Genomic DNA, 16,810 nt, shown 5'->3' on the forward strand with positions numbered 1-16,810 from the left:
TTTCCAGCCTAAAGAAGTTTCCTTAACGTTTGTTGTAAGGCTGGCTTGGTGGTGCTGAATTCTCTTAGCTTTTGCTTGTCTGAAAACCTTTTGATTTCTCCATCAAATCTGAATGAGATCCTTGCTGGGTAGAGTAATCTTGATTGTAGGTTTTTCTCTTTCATCACTGTAAGTATATTCTGCCACTCCCTTCTAGCCTGCAGAGTTTCTGCTGAAAAATCAGCTGATAACCTTATGGGGATTCCTTTGTATGTTATTTTTTGTTTTTCCCTTGCTGCTTTTAATATTTTTTCTTTGAATTTAATTTTTGTTAGTTTGATATGTGTCCTGGGGTATTTCTCCTTGAATTTATCTTGTATGGGACTCTCTGCACTTCCTGGACTTGATTGACTATTTCCTTTCCCATGTTAGGGAAGTTTTCAACTATACTCTCTTCAAATATTTTCTCAGACCCTTTCTTTTTCTTTTCTTCCTCTGGGACCCCTATAATTCAAATGTTGGTGCATTTAGTGTTGTCCCAGAGGTCTCTGAGATTGTCTTCAATTCTTTTCATTCTTTTTTCTTTATTCTGTTCCTCGGCAGTTATTTCCACCATTTTGTCTTCCAGCTCACTTATTCGTTCTTCTGCCTCAGTTATTCTGTTATTGATTCCTTCTAGTGTTTTTTTTTTCATTTCAGTTATTGTGTTGTTCATCTCTGTTTGTTTGTTCTTCAGTTCTTCTAGATCTTTGTGAAACATATCTTGTATTTTCTCAATCTGTGCCTGCATTATATTTCTGAGATTCTGGATCATCTTTACTATCATTACTCTGAATTCTTTCTCAGGTAGATTGCCTATTTCCTCCTCATTTATTTGGTCTTGTAGGTTTTTACCTTACTCTTTCATCTGTGACATATTTTTTTGTCATCTCTTTTTTTTTTTTTTTTTTTTTTAAATGAGTGGGATTGTGTTCTTGTCTTATTGGTTGTTTGGCCTGAGGCTTCCAACATGAGTTTGTAGGCTGTTGGGTAGAGCTGGGTCTTGGTGCTGAGATGAGGACCTCCATGAGACCTCACTCCGATGAATATTCCCTGGGGCCTGAGGTTCTCTGTTAGTCCAGTGGTTGGAACTCAGAGCATCCAGCGCAGGAGCTTCGGCCCGACCCCTGGCTCATGAACCAAAATCCTGCAAGCCGCGTGGGATGGCATAAAAAAAGAAAAGAAAAAGAAAGAAAAACAAGAGAACAATAACAAAGTAAAAAATAAAATTAGACTAGGAAACTGATATGTTAGAAAGAATATAAAAATAAAAATATAGATGAATCAACAACAGGAAAGTACATCAGTACTACAATAGTAAAAAAGAAGAGGAGGGAAAAGAAAAAAGAAGAGGGAAAAGGCCTTGGCTGTGGAGGGTGGGGCCTAAGCAAGGGTGAGGTTTGGGTGGTGGACCTATGCTTAGGACCCACAAGGCTGGAAAAGGCCCTGGGGGCTGTAGGGGGTGGTGCTTAGTCTCAAGGAACAGAAGGGGCCCAGGCGTGCCCTCCACCCCTGGTCTCAGAGGGCAGGGGACCTCACCTGGGAGCCCAGCAGGACCCACAGGGGTCCTTCTATGCCCCCAGGACCCACGTGGCCTGGAGGAGACTTTGGAGGGGGGGATACCAGCCTGGGGGCTCAGCAGGCTCCCTGGGCCCAAGTGGGCGGGGCAATTGGCCCTGCTCCTCACCTGCTCTTCCCAGAGGGTCCCTCCCACCTGCCTCTCCTGATCTCCCCAGCCTCAGGGGTGCCGATCCTGTCTGGCCTCCCCTTCTCCTCCCCGCCCAGTCCCCCCGCATCCTACCGGTTCACTTGGGGGCTCCTCCTGTCTCCTTGGGCATCAGGGTCCCCCACGAGTGGCCAGCAGGCACCCTAGTTGTGGGGAGACGCTAACTCGGCATCTTCTCACACCGCCAGCTTGACTCCAACCCCACCCCCTCAAAGGCTTGTTTTTTAAAATCTTTTATGTACCCTTACTAATTTAGCAGTTCAGTTTCCTAAAATATGTGTGTGTTCACATTATTTGCACCTTTAACTGCCTTAGGGCATTTTCATTGCTTTCATCCCCATCTGTTTCAACTTGAATTTAGCTACTATTTTTAACTCAAGTGTTAATTGCCTTATTAACACCAGTTGGCTTCTCTCACAGTAGTTCATTGCTCCCAAGCAGCAATTAATTTATCCTGACCTAAAAGATTCCTCTGGCCCTCTTGCCTCTCCAGCTCTCTCTGAACTACCTTTTTAAAGGAATGGCTGCACCTAGCCCCTGTTGCTTTTAATTCTTTCACTGTTGGCTGTTCCCCTTGAGTGAGGGATACACTCATACTTAAAGGACCCAGATTCTTATTATTTAGGAAACCATTTTTAAAGGACTAAGACACATAACAAGGTCTCATTACACAGTTTCAAAAACTGGTGAGTGTGGTGAGGGTGGAAGACAAACCTGGGAAGGGAAGGAAACAAGCCCTTATACACATCAGGAATTCTGCGGAGCACTTGTCATATGCTCTAGTATTTAATATTTACAATACCTACATTATCCCATTTTAGAAAAGAGGAAATATAGGTGCAGGCTCACAACTTCTAAGAGGAAAAACTAGGAACTGAGCGTAGATCTGCTCAACGCTAAGACTGTTGCACTGTTAAGAGGTAAAAGAAACAGTGGGGATGCGACATTGAGTGAGAGCCAGACAACAGTTTGGACAGGATGGGAAAGAGAGTGAACTGGTGCTGTGTTCATGTCATGGACTGAGCCTCTATATTTCATCATTTGTGTGCTCGGTGCTTCAAGTTCAAATATTATTGGAAGGCAAAGGTCTACAAGCAAAACAGCCCCATGAAAGAACCCAAAGAACACTTATTTCCCAAGGCTTTTTTGGAGAACCTCAGGCTCAGAACAAACAACTCAGGACAGAAATTTAAGCTTGAACACAGAGATTCCTTAGAATGATACGCTGGAGTTTTTGATTTAAAGGACCTTTGATCTCCTTCCCACTTCAGAAAGGCCTTTAAGGCTCCACAAAGGACTGCTGGAAAAGCAAGGATTTGGGTAAGGTCCATCTTATTTATTTTGTCATTAATTCTAATGAGTCACCCCTGTAAAAATGCAGTTCTGTCTCTTTGCTTTTGATAATTATTAGAGATAACAAAATTTGTGATCAAATATTTTAAAGTGGCTGCATTGCTGTGATAAACACAATGAATACACTTAATAATCTCATGTACTAATTAAAAAGCTTGAAACATCTGGAAGGGAAAATATGGTTCAGTGAACAAAACACCCTGAAGGTTATTTTAATAATAATAATGATAACAACAACAACAACAGTGGCAGCTAACACTTATTGTGGGTTTTCTACGTGCCAGGGACTTTTCAAAGTGCTGCAAGTGTATAACTCTCCTTAATCCTTATAATACCATACATGATATACCTGATAAGTGCTAGTATCCCATTTAACATATAATAAGTAAAATAAGCTATCCAAAGCTGGGGTTCAAATCCAGGAGGCCTCTTAACAACTATGTTATGCAAGAACACCATTATATTTTTGTGGGTTCAGTTAATTAAGTCTTCAGGCTTACAAAGGTCATGTTTTCTGTTATTTGGGAAGACATCTAAGCCTCCTGACAGAAAAGAAATATTAAACAAATTTTCAGAGCCCTAAAACTCCCTGGAAAGAATACCACATGCCAGTCTAGAGCAGGTCTGCCAACCTTTCTGTAAAGGGCCAGATAGCAAATATTTTAGGCTTTGTGGGTTACACAGTCTCTGTTGCAACCACTTGGCCATTGTACAAAAGCAGCTCTAGACAATATGTAAAACACTGAGCGTGTATGTTCCAGTAAAACTTTATTTACAAAGGCAAGCAGTGGACCAAATTGGGCCCAAGTGCCATAGTTTGCCAACTCCTGATCCAGGGCGTTGGTTTTCAAGGCGTGATCAGGAACATCACATGGGCACTTGTTAGAAATGCAAATTTTGGGACCTCTACTCTAGAGTTACTGAATCAGATACTATGGGGCATCACTTATGTGTTTTAACAAGCCCTCCAGGTGATTCTAATTCATGCTACAGTTTGAGAACCACTGATCTAGTGAAAGCGAGCTAATGTTTATCCAGTGCGTGCTTTGTGCCAGGTGCTTCCAATATTTTATTCTCATTGAGTCCTTACAATGATCCTTTCAATTAGGTATTACTCCCTGTTTTACAGTTGGTGCAGCTAAGGCTCCAAGAGGTAAAAGGACTTGGCAAAGATTGAAATGCAATTAAGGAGTACAGCTGAGATTCAAAGCAATGGCTGCTCAACTGCAAAGCATACCTTAGCCAACATACCTCCAAAATAATCTTGAAGATCAGTCTATTCTCACCTGCTGAATTTACAGTTGAAGGAATTAGGGACCAAATAGATTAGGAAGATTTACCCCAGCCTATTTCTCATTAGGGAAAGATATTTATTGAGCTTCTGTGAACGTTAGAAATTATTCTATTCACTTTGTGTATTTTAGCTCGAATAATTCTTTCAAGAACCAATGGAGGTAAGAATTATCCCATTACAGAGGTGAGGAAACTAAAAGGTAAAATAAATGAAACTGAATTGGCCAATGTCCTTTAACTGTCTGGACTTTATATAACTTCAGAGCTCTTTCTTCTTCCTCATGCTGCCTGCTTACCCAAATTTTGTATACTCCTACTTAATGACCTCAGTTGTGTGTTCATAATTTAGGGAGGTGGTCGTGTGTCACCTATCCTAACTAGAACTGTGATATCTTAGAAAGTATTGTGTGCTTTTGGTTGAAAGGCTTTGTGTTGAAATTTGGATTTTTATTTCCAAAGGAGATTTTTTTTTTTTAACACAAGTAAAGCCAACTCCGGAAATGTGAACAAAAAGAATTGAATAAGAATGCATTTGAAGGATGTTTATTAACACTCCCTAGAATTTGGCATTTTGGAACTTAATACAAGATCACTTTGTTATAACATCTTTCCCTTCCCCCAGTTTCAGTGTTTTCTCATACATAACACTTAAAAGTCCCAGCCAAAGACCCATAAAGCAATATTTTCCCCCATGTAATGGTTTCCTGCACATAGAGTTCAAAAACCTTGTCTTCTGGAAAAAACTATAAAGAACTTCCACAGTATTAGAATGTAACTCACACTCCTTAAAGATCAGTAACATTACTTAAACATATCCCCATGTTTAAAACACCTCTTCTTGTAGTTGTCTTTCCATAGTTTATAGTATTATTCCCCTCCAAAAAATTTAAAAAGGAAAATGAAGTGTGGCGTTCCTGCCTACAAACCATATATTTTGAACAAAATCCAACTAAGGATATTTTTTAAAGCTTTGTTTCACAATGAACTTAAAAAATGAAGAAAAAAATGCCCCCCCCTTTTCTGTAAGCTACTGTATTAGTTTCCCAAGGTGGCCATAACAAAGCACCAAAAATTCTGTGGCTTAAAATGACAAAAATGTCATAAACAAAACAAAAAGACAACCTACAGACTGGGAGAAAATATTCACAAATGATTCTACTGACAAGGGATTAATTTCCAAAATATACAAACAGCTCATACAACTTAATAACTAAAAAACAACCCTATCAAAAAATGGGCAGAAGACATAAATATGCATTTCTCCAAAGAAGACATACATATGGCCAATGAGCACATGAAAAGATGCTCAACATCACTAATTATTAGAGAAATACAAATCAAAGCTGCAAGGATGTATCACCTCACACCAGTCAGAATGGCCATCATTAAAATGTCTACATATAATGCTGGAGAGGGTGTGGAGAAAAAGAAACCCTCCTACAGTCTTGGTGGGAATGTAAATTGGTGCAGCCACTATGGAGAAGAGTACGGAAGTTCCTTAAAAAACTAAAAGTAGAGTTGCCACATGATCCAGCAATCCCACTCCTGGGCATATATCCAGAGAAAACTATAATTCAAAAAGATACATGCAGCCCAATGTTCATAGCAGCACTATTTACAATAGCCAAGATATGGAAGCAACCTAAGTGTCCATTGACAGATGAATGGATAAAGAAGATGTGGTACATATATACCATGGAATATTACTCAGCCACAAATGAATGAAATAATGCCATTTACAGCAACATGGATGGACCTATAGATTATCATACTAAGTGAAGTAAGTCAGCCAGAGAAAGACAAACATCATATGATATCACTTATATGTGGAATCTAAAAAAATGATACAAATGGCCTTATTTACAAAAGAGAAATAGACCCACAGACATAGAAAACAAACGTATGGTTACCAAAGGGGTTAGCAGGGAGGAGGGGGTAGATAAATTAGGAGTTTGGAGTTAACATATACACGCTACTATATATAAAATAGGTAAACAACAAGGACCTACTATACAGTACAAGGAACTATACTCAATATCTTGTAATAACCTATAATGGAAAATAATCTGAAAAAGAGTATATATATATATATATATATATATATAACTGAATCACTTGAAACTAACATAACATTGTAAATTAACTATACTTCAGTTAAAAAAAATGACAGAAATGTATTCTCTTGCAGTTCTGGAGCCTTAAAGTCCAAAACCAAGGTGTTGGCAGGCTCATGCTCTCCATGTGAAATACTAGGGAAGGATCCTTCCTTAGCTGTTCCTAGCTTCTAGGGGTTTTGGTGCTCCTTGCTTTCAGCTGCAGCGCTCCAGTCTCCGCCCCCATCATCACATGGCCTTCTTCCCTGTGTATCTGTGTCTCTGTGTCTGACTATCTCTTTTTCCTTTCTCATACGGACACCAGTCATTCTATTTAGGGCCCACCCTAATCCAATATGCTTCATCGTAACTTGGTTATATTTGTGAAGACCCTATTTCCGAAAAAGGGCACATTCACAGGTAATGGGTGTTAGGAATTCAACCTAGCCTTTTGGGGAGACACAATTCAGACAACCATAGTTATCAAGTAATTAAATATACATTACTTCAGCCATGAGAATACCTCTAAGCACTTCACAGTCATTGCTTATACAAGAACTAATTTATTATTTTCTAGAAGAAAAACTTGGTCAATAGTCAGATTTTTGGTTAATAACCAACTTATGTGTACTTATTGCTTCTGGTTGGCATTTATGAAGCTACTGGTTGGCATTTTAAAGCACTATCATTCTTATTAATATATCTCCTTAAAATTATTCAATAACAACAATAATAATTGTAATATCTATGAATTAAAATCTTCTTGTGCCCAGCACATGTGTAATGCTATTATTCTTTTAATCCTTGTGATAATCCTATGAAGTCAGTATAATTATTACCCATATTTTACAAATGAGAAAACTGAGGCCCAGGACATTAAGAAGCTTGTCCATTGTCACACAGCTAAGTAGTAACTGATGAGGCCAGGATTCAAGTTTCAAAGTTGGCAAACATCTGTTTCTCTGGTAAAGAGTACCTACTTCCTTCCAGTACTCAGGAAAGCACCTGAGGGCAGTTTGGACTGAAGTTGATGGAATGCCAACAGGTTACCTTTCTTTAGAGTCCCCTTGCCAAAGTAACTGGAACAGGTATGTTTTCCTGGTGTTCACTCAATAGCAAAGATTTGTGAAGCACATTCTCCATGGGTTAGGCACCGAGTTAGGCACCAGAAATTTAAATCAGTCAATCAGTCCATCAGTCAATAAACAAACAAGTAAATAAAATGCAGACTTTAAAGCAGCCTACTATCTAATGGTTACCACGCTAGCTAAATGAATTATGAATTATTTCACCTTCTGCTATAAGCTTCAAAGCACCCAACAGCACTTTTTGGAGTATATTCTGCAACAAAAAGAAAATTTAATGTACAACAACGTGGATGAGTCTCAGAAACAACTGAGCAGAAGAAGGCAGACAAGAGAATACATACTATATGGTTCCATTTATACGAAGTTCTAGAACAGGTGAAGCTATAGAAATAAAATCAGTGGCTGCCTGGGGCAGCGATGGGGGAGGAAATTAACTGCAGTGGGGCATGAGAGAATTTTCTAGGGCAATGGAAATATGCCATATCTTGTTTGGGGTGATGGTTTCACAGCAATATACATTTGTCAAAAATATCAAGTGGTATACTTAAAGTGAAGCATTTAAAGAACATATCTGTGGAATCCATTCTCTTCTGCTTGGTAAGTGGCAAATCCAGGTAACTTGATCCCAGTCCAGGTTCTTTCTAGAATATCGTACTAATTCTATATAACCACTTGCTGACGCTTTCCAGCTTGTTTATTTAGTTTTTTAGTAGACCTTGGTTACTATTTGCTCATCTTTCATCAAGAAAAAACTTCTAGGAATCACACAGTGGTAGTTAGTACCAAAGAGTTACTGAAGTTTCCCTGTGTTTCTGAATTTTTCCCAAGTAAAATTCCATGTGTTGGAACCATCTGGCTTATTTCTTAGCAAGGGGAATACTAGAGTGGTTTTTTAAAGTGAAGTTTCCTTCCTGGGAAAGTAACTTTTTCCCTAAATAATGTAGAGAATTGGAGAAATTTATAAATTTTTAGAAATATGATTTCAAAGAGTTGTTTTGGTACCTTATTTTTTAATTTCAATTGCTTTGGCCATTCTTAAACAAACTTTTGAGGATTCCTAAGAAATGCAACATGCCATAGCTATTGAAAAGTTGATTTTATTATCATTTTTCTCCTAATCATCTTGTATTGATGATTTCATATTTGATTTGGAAAAAATCCCGGTTTATCCAAGTTTAGATAATAATGTCTAGGCATTTTGATATTAATGTTTTCTTATTATTCACTTACTCGGTAGACTTTAATACTTATTTTCAAATTCACATACACATTCACACATATATGGTTGGAAAATATTGAATAGTAACATTTTGACAATTCTATTTGGAAAACTGTTTTTACTTAAAAGTCACATGTTGAATTATGTTTGGAAAATGTCAAAGTGTAATATGAAAAATACAGTCTATTTTGAAATATTTCTTAAGAGACTGGATTAGGAAAAGGACTTGTTGAGGGAAAGCTTGAGTGGATACTGAGAAGGGAATGAATGAATAATCTGTAAAATACATTTGAATATAAAAGGAATCCTAAAGAGAAGATAAACTAAGAAGCACAGAGAAAACAAGACGTGGCAGAGGAAGGGATGCTTCAAGTACATCACATTTAAGCTCTTCCTTGTAAATTCTGAAGACTGTCATGAGAAGAGCTATCCTGTTTGGGGAAGGAAACAGATTTGACATAGGAAGTGTCACATTTCTGCCAACATGCACTAAATTCTGAGCACAGCATGACCAGTTCCGATTGTTATTTTTTTCCAATGTCCAATGTCATGTTCACCTCCCCCAGTGGTCCCATCCCTTGGTAAACTCTGTCTTCTAAATTCCCTTAGCCTGTGCTCTCTGCAACACTCATATAACATGGAATGTGATACTTTGTACAGTATTTGTGATAAGCTTTATGACCTTTGGAGGACAGCGATTGTGCTTTTTCACATTTGCATCCCTAGAGCCTAAGACAGCATTGATACAGATCAGGTCCTCCTCAGTGATGATGAGATGTTAACAGTAGACTATAACAACTATAGCCCCTCTACACTTTCCACCCAACATTACAGCACTTCGTATTTACCACACTGTAGGATAATGGTCCATTTACTTTGTAGAATTCTCCTCTAGGCTATAAGATTCTTGAGGGCTGAGATGTTTTACTCACTTCCTTACTCTCAATATCTTGCACATCATAAGAATCTAAGAAGTATTTGTTGTATAAAAGTATGAATGAGGGAACTGAATCAGGAGGGATGGATTTTAGTCCTCTACCACTATTTGTTCAGAAATATTGAGCAAATGACCTAGCATCTCTGTGTCTCAGTTTCTTTATATACATATAAAATGAAGGTGTAGGATTTGATAAGAATCTAAGGTCTAAAAATCCATGATTTAATGATCATGGTGATAGCTTAAAATAGAAAGATGCTTTAGTTCAAATACTGAGTCAGTAAGCTAGATGATATCAGCTCTTAGCAATTGGTTTTCTCCTGCCTCCAAACCTCTCATCACCTGGAACTCTAAGGACCCCAGACAGATCTGCTTGCTGAAGATTTTGGGAATGTCATTATATCATAAATAGCTACTTATCAGAAAAAAACTGGAGACCCCAGACCCTGGAGAACAAGTGTGAGAAGGTGATTCACACCAATAGTTCAGCAAATGAGGCAACCTATTTACACTTTTATCCAAAGGCTAATTTTCTAAGCACCTTGGTCTTCTTCCATTGCCTGCTCAGGAAGAGCATCAGTTGGTTTGAGGAATTCTTTAAATTGATAGGTACAGAAACCTTTATATAGCCCGCATACATTTGTTGAGCTCTGTGTACCCACACTATTGCAAGCTCTTTATGTATTTTAACTCATTTAATTCTCATAACAGCCCCATTTGACTGAGGGAAAAATAGCCAAGGTTATACAGCTAATAAATCATAGAGGCAGGGTTCAAATCCTCACTGACCCCAAAAGGATATTAAAATGGTGCAGTTTTAATAGAAACCTCACTTTCGCAGGCCGGGGTGCGTATGGGGGTGTCAAAAATGAATAATTTAGACTTCAAGACAACAAGGATTTATTGCCTTCATTCCCAAACAGCTTTGCCTATGCGTAGACTACAGAGATGATTCCCAGACTCTGCATGTGTTTGGAAAGCCAGTTACCAATTCCTCAGAAACCAATAATGGGATTATAGTAACGGGTGATCTGAACTTCATCCAGGTCTGGTGGGTCCCGGGAGCAGACCTTGTCTGACAGAATGCAGCTGTGCTGTCAGTCAGCGTGTTGAGGCAGGTGGACCTTGTTATGAATTACGGAACCAAATAGAGGACTTAACAGGCAAAGGTTGCTCTTTCCTTCTAGACAGAAGATGGGATATTTATCGGGTGGCTCTTTGGAGAGGTTTTACTCTGTTGCTTTCCATTCTCTCAGGATTCTGTAAACCTTATGATTTGGGACAGAGAACAAGAGTAATTCTGGTTTATACTCTTATTCGTATTTCCTTTATTCATTATGTTCCCATATTCATATTTAATAACTAAATAAAACTGTAACACACTGAGCCCCCTTCTTTGACACAGGGGGAGTTGTCTTCCAAAATGCTGGCAAGTTTTCTTACTGGAACCAAAGTGTTTTGGCCAGTATGTCTGAGTCTTTCAGCAAGCATTATTTATAAGAGAATCACAGTTATTGTTTTGGCTTATATTCCCAAAATATTTGCAGCAATTTCTGAGTGGGATATGCCTAGCCCTTGACTTGGAAGACTAAAAAAGGCTCATGTATTTCTCCTTAATGAATTCAGTCAGTCCTGGAAACCTTAAATATTAAACAAGTAAAGATCTCCCAGGGTTTTCTCAATTCACATTGTTTTCTGATGAAGCAGTAGGTTTTTCTAGTCACCAAAAAGTGTACTCTTAGCGTGGAAACCAAATCCTCACCAGGGAATGAATCCCTCCGGTGACATCCAGGGACGTCGTTGTCCTGCTTCTGATAACAGCCACAGGGGCTGGGAACTCACTTTCAAAAAAGAGGATTTTTCCACATTTTTTGGACAACTCTAATTTGTAGAACGTTCTTTTTATATTGATCTGAAATTGTATCCCTGTAGATTTTACCTTCATGGATATTCTTTCTTGCTCTTCTTTCTGGGCTCCTCTTCTTTTACCAAGCCCATAAATTTTGGTGTTTCTCGGAAATCAATATACTTTTCTTACATCACGCACTGTCCTTGGACAACCTGTGGTTTCAGGGTTCACCTACATAGTGATGAGTATATCTCAAGCCCAGCCTTTTATGCTGAGCTCCAGGTCATGTCTACCTGGCTACCTCACAGTCACCTCGTATTCAGTTTATTCCAAACTTATTTTACTCTTCCTTGGATTTTTGAATTTGGTGAGTGATGCTACTACCATCCACTCAGTATTCCTAAGAAGCCAGGAAGTTGTCTTGGGTTTCTCCCACTCACAGTCCATTAATCATGCAGTCCTTTGATTATGCCATATTAAAATCTCATGTATTTCTCTACCTCCCCAACTCCACCACCAAAGGTCTTCATTGTTTGTTGACAGATAATTATAAAAGCTTATAATCATATGGTCTCTTTGCTTCAGCATTCACCCCCTTCAGTCTTTCTCCTTAACTTCTCCAGAGTGAACCACCTAATATTTAAACTTCATGACACCATCTGCTCAAAATTCCTAATGGTTTCATCTTGTGAGAGGATAATCCTAATTTGATGGCATTTACAATCCTATAGACACACCCATTGGGATGGCTATTTATAATATACAAAGAACTACAACTCAACAAACAAGCAGTCCAATTTAAAAAACGGGCAAAGACTTGAATAGACATTTTTCCAGAGAAGATATAAAAGTGGCGAATAAGCAAATGAAAAGGTGAAGAACATCATTAATCATTAGAGAAATGAAAATCAAACCACAATGAGGTACCTCTTCACATCCGTTAAGATGGCTACCGTTTAAAAAAGCCAGAAAATAATGAATATTGGCAATGATGTGGCGATATTGGAACTCTTGTTCGCTGCTGGTGGAAATGTAAAATGGTGCTGCCACTATGGAAAATTGTATGGTGCTTCCTCAAAAAATTAAAAGTGGAATTACCATATGATCCGGCAGTCCCACTTCTGGGAATATACCCAAAAGAACTGAAAGCTGGAACTCAAACAGATGTATTTGTATAACCATCTTATAGTGGCATTATTCACAACAGCCAAAAGGTGGAAGCAACCCAAGTGTCCATCAGTGGATGGGTGTGATGAATGGATAAATAAAATATGGTATATACATACAATTAGTTAAAAAGGAAGGAAATTCTGACACATGCTACAGCATTGATGAACCTTGAAGATACCATGCTAAGTGAAATAAGTCAGTCACAAAAAAACAACTGCTGTATGATTTGACTTACATGAGGTACTTAGAGTAGGTAAATTCATAGACACAAAAAGTAGGATAGTGGTTGCTAGGGCCTGGTTGAGGGAGAAATTGGAGAAGTAATGTTTAATGAGTAAAGAATTTCACCTTGGGAAGATGAAAAAAGTTCGAGATTGGATGGTGGTGATTATTGTACAACAATGTGAATGTATTTAAAGCCACTGCACGCTTAAAAATAGTTAAGATGGTCATTTTACTATATATTTTACTATAATTAAAAAAAAGAAAGATCCTTTAGAGCCTGATTCTTAGCTATCTGTTCTTGTTTATCAACACTTGCTCTGGCAAACCTGAGCCACTTGTAGCTCCTCAAACACACTCAGCTCTCTCATGAGCCAGTGCCTCCCTGTGTGCTGCCTGGTGGTTTCTTACACCTTCTAGTCACTGCTCAAATACAGGCTGACTCTCACCCTGGTTTGCCTGGGACCGAGGGGTGTCTCAGAATTCAGGATTTTCAGTGCTCAAACCAGGAAAGCCTCGGGCAAATTGGGACAAGTTGGTCACCCCAACTTTATATCCCAACATTACATCAGTTCCAAATTTGCTCAGCATCCTCAAATGTCCCCAGTGTCTTCACTTAAGAACCTGAAAACTTTGACTTGGGAAGAGCCAAAATCAGAGCTCTGTGATGTGCTAGAAGATATGAAGATATCTATTTTTTAATTAACATCCCTTGAGTTCTTTGGCTTGTGTCATCGTAGAAAACATATTTATCTTTTTTTTCCATTAGATTATCATAAAAATGCCTTACTAAGATCCAGATATACTGAATCAAAATGCACTCCTTTTATCTACCAGTTTTGCCAACCTGTCCAAAAATGAAATTAGTCTGTCAGATCTTGTTCTTTTTTGAACTCATCCTGGCTTCACATTAGTCACAGTTTGTGTATGTGTGTGCACGTGTGTATCTGAACAATTCTTTCCACTAACCCCTCTAGAACCTTACCTTGGATCAATATTGATTCACTTATAAAGGAATATCATATTCTGCCCTGTACCCCCATTCCCACATATTTCATACCTGTTCAAAAATATTGAAGCCAACAAAGGGAACGAGAGATTTTCTTCTCCTGACTGTATTAGATTCAGAAGCCAGTATTCAGTAGTGTCTATGTTACTGAAATATGTCTCTCATAGCACAGACTTGGGCTCTGCCTGCTAATACCTGCTGAACTGGCTGTGTCCAAAGCAAACACAAAATCTAGGATTAATAGGAATGTTTGTTTTGCATGTAAGCTAGCTATATGAATACACATTCATTTATAGGGATATAAATACAGGTCTGATTAGTGGCAAGTCACCAACATTAAAACAGTAATTGTTACCATTTGGGGAGGTTTGGGGGCAGGTGGGTCCCAGTTTAAACTGATAGCTTAAGTAGTTGCAGCATTTGTTTTGTTTCCAAGTAAAAACAGGGCCTGCACCAAGCATCTGGGGAAGAGAGCTTTTTCCCTCTGTGACAGGACAGTTTATTTGCTGCCTTCAGTGTAAGTAAGCTTCATAGGGTTGCAGATAAGAAGCAAATGTCCAACATGAGGAAGAAAAAGGGTTTATATTTAATGTACAAACTAAATTCCTGGAATTGAAATCTTTAGCTGCTCAATATGTTCAATTCCAGAAACTTCTGCCCTGGTTCTTTATTGTGGCACAATGAATCAATTCAATCTCCTAATCATGGACACCATTTGTTAAGTATGTTTTAAGTCTTAGACTAAAATGTCAAACAACCAATAAGCATGAGAGTAATTATCTAATGATAGTAATAATAATGATACTACTGTTGTTATTATTATCATCATCAGGAAGACCTGCAATCCTAATATGGCTCTGCCAGTCATTGGCTCTGTGACTTTAGTTTTGTCTTCAAGTTTGTTTCATAATTTGTAAAGTTGGGATAAACAGTACCTGGATTGCAGACCTCATAGGACGGTTAGGAGACATTAACATTTATTGAGCATGTGCTATGTGCCAGAGATTATTTGGCACCTTTCATGGATTATTTCATTTAATCTTCATAGCACCCACATGAACATGAATAGTAGTATTACCCTTCTTTTGCAAACGGGAAAACTGAAGCTGAGAGAGATTAAATAATGTACCTGAGATCCCATGCCTTCTAAGTGGCAAAGCCAGGATTTGATTCCATACTGGGCTAAGACCACACTTCCTATAGCAAACACATGGACTTTTTCAGCTATAAGCTATAGACCTACCTATAGAAATATAGGTACACGAAAAGAAAATTGATTCATCCAGAGTGGGCAGGGGATTTTACGCACTCCTGTGGATTTCCTAAAAAACCTATGTGATTTCACAAGCCCAAAGTAACAGAGCTGGCAGAATCTTTCAGAAGTATCATGTAACAAAGGTGATGTGTATATAATACTGAAACCGTCATCCATTATTTCCATAAATGTGACTAATATCACAATGTATTTAAAAGAAGCATTCCACCCAAAGAAGATATTCATTCATGATATTCAAATGCTACTCAACTTTCACATAATGGAAACAGTCCTTTATACAATCTGGACCATGTGCTTAAAAATCCTGCCCTTCATATGCCTTCATTTATAAAATGCTGATGGGGGAGAAATTCATCTACTGCCGTCCAACACTGTTTCTTTTGCATTTTATTCAAACCAAAGATTTTTAAGAAGAACATCCATCTCTCCTAGAATTAGCTGGTTATCCTTGAAGACACACTCTAATTCTTTCCATTTCTTGTATTTCCTAAATATTTTCTATCCACACAGTATTTCTTTAACCAAAGTAATGCTCCATACTTTTTGGGCTGGCACTAAGGGAATTCTAAATACTTTCCTCTTGATTATATATTCCAAAATATATTGTTCTGGCCCTAGGCTACAGATATTTTGTTTTACACACTGGAAATAGTGGTAATGAGGGTGGGGAAATTAAAAAAACTGATCTCTGAGAAGAAAACGATCAGTGATAACAGTGGGCACATACTATCCTAAATCCCTAATTTTGAGACAGTTTAAGCATCAAAGTGTGTTTACATTTCATTTAGTTTTATTCAGTATTGACACAAACTATTCCATTAATTTAAAGAGCTGTTAGAACCCTTAAAGGGGTTTTAAACACGACTAAAATTTTCTCTGAGAAGAGAAATGATTTATATGTGATCCAACTAATACCTTCCAGTCAACTTACTTCCTAAATTTAAAATGTGGAAATAAGAGCTGGATAAATAGACTTAAATAAAGAGCAGCAATGAAAGAGAAATTTGTTCTTGAGTCTTGTCTCTCTCTCCACACACACACACACACACACACACACACACACACACACACACACTCTCTACAGGTGCACAGGAAAAGAATTTTGACTTAATAATCTGTGTGCAAACATGACAAAAAATAAAATAGAAGGGAAATAACTCTACATGATTAGCTCATATGATTAGTATAAGCTTTCATATTTTCTTGAGCAAAATAGGAGATGTATTATATCACAGTAAATATTAAAGCCTATGAATTTTATGTCAGGGAAAATAATTTTAGAAGGTGCAATTCGAAGGGTAAATTTAGAAAATTTCATCTTGGAATTCTTGCCAATCTGAAACCTTTGAGGTCTTTGAATAAATAAAAGTGTGACTATGTTGGAAATCTTATTTTAGAGCACAAGAGGGTCAAATATAATCATTTGGTTTCAGTTTCCCTATTGGATGAGAGCCAATGGAATCAAATGTAGTTATATTGAGTACTGCTATTAATCACGCACTCCTCTTATTTTCAGGTCTGCCTGGAAACAACTGTGGCAGACAGATAGGGCTGGCA

At 38.0% G+C, this 16,810-nt stretch overlaps 1 protein-coding gene across 1 annotated transcript in view; it reads left to right on the forward strand.

The window, feature by feature from the left end:
* Positions 1-1,450: 1,450 nt before the first annotated feature.
* Positions 1,451-16,810, forward strand: part of COL24A1 (collagen type XXIV alpha 1 chain) — a 425,611-nt gene continuing 410,251 nt past the window's right edge. Inside the window, exon 1 of the mRNA XM_029227745.1 lies at positions 1,451-3,064. The gene's annotated coding sequence lies outside the window, so the exon portion shown is untranslated. The remainder of the gene's footprint in view (positions 3,065-16,810) is intronic.

This window comes from Monodon monoceros, unplaced genomic scaffold (assembly GCF_005190385.1).
Source record: "Monodon monoceros isolate NGI ecotype Baffin Bay Population unplaced genomic scaffold, NGI_Narwhal_1 Super_Scaffold_18, whole genome shotgun sequence".
Lineage (NCBI taxonomy): Eukaryota > Metazoa > Chordata > Mammalia > Artiodactyla > Monodontidae > Monodon > Monodon monoceros.